Below are 580 nucleotides of genomic sequence, written 5' to 3'. Positions count from 1 at the left end.
CTTGTATTTTCCTTTGCCCCTATTCAATTACGTTTCTACTTTATGAAATCAAAGAATAAATTTAATGAGATTTGATGAGTATATAATGAATTTTAATATATTATTATTATACATACCTAATATAATTAAAGGAGCAAAATAATTTTAACACATCGTAAAGAATCCATTAATAAAATATTTTTATTGATTTTATTTTATTATAATATTTTTTTTAATGAATTACGATATAATGTTTTTTTTTTAGGAAATACTTACATGTTACGCGTTTACACGACCCTGCAAATTAAATTGAAAAAATATTTTTGGGCAAATTTACTGATATTTTTAATACAAATGTTTTTAAAATCAACGCTGCGGCGTTTTTTAATATATTTATTTCGTGATATACTTTTAAAAACGGTTCAGTTATCATTCATTTTTCTAGGATATCCTTGTGTATGTATACATTTATGATATTATGATACGTTATTATATAATATATACGTTATCAAAATAAAAAAGGAAAATACTGAATTTGTCGACAATTCAATATTTTAACTTGCAGAAACGTTTATTATTCTAAAAGCCAATTTAAAATATA

The sequence above is a fragment of the Plectrocnemia conspersa genome, unplaced genomic scaffold (assembly GCF_051122295.1).
Source record: "Plectrocnemia conspersa isolate PC_06_02 unplaced genomic scaffold, ASM5112229v1 ptg000008l, whole genome shotgun sequence".
In the NCBI taxonomy this organism is placed as follows: domain Eukaryota; kingdom Metazoa; phylum Arthropoda; class Insecta; order Trichoptera; family Polycentropodidae; genus Plectrocnemia; species Plectrocnemia conspersa.
The sequence above is the reverse complement of the archived record's forward strand: the minus strand, read 5'-3'. Positions refer to the sequence as shown.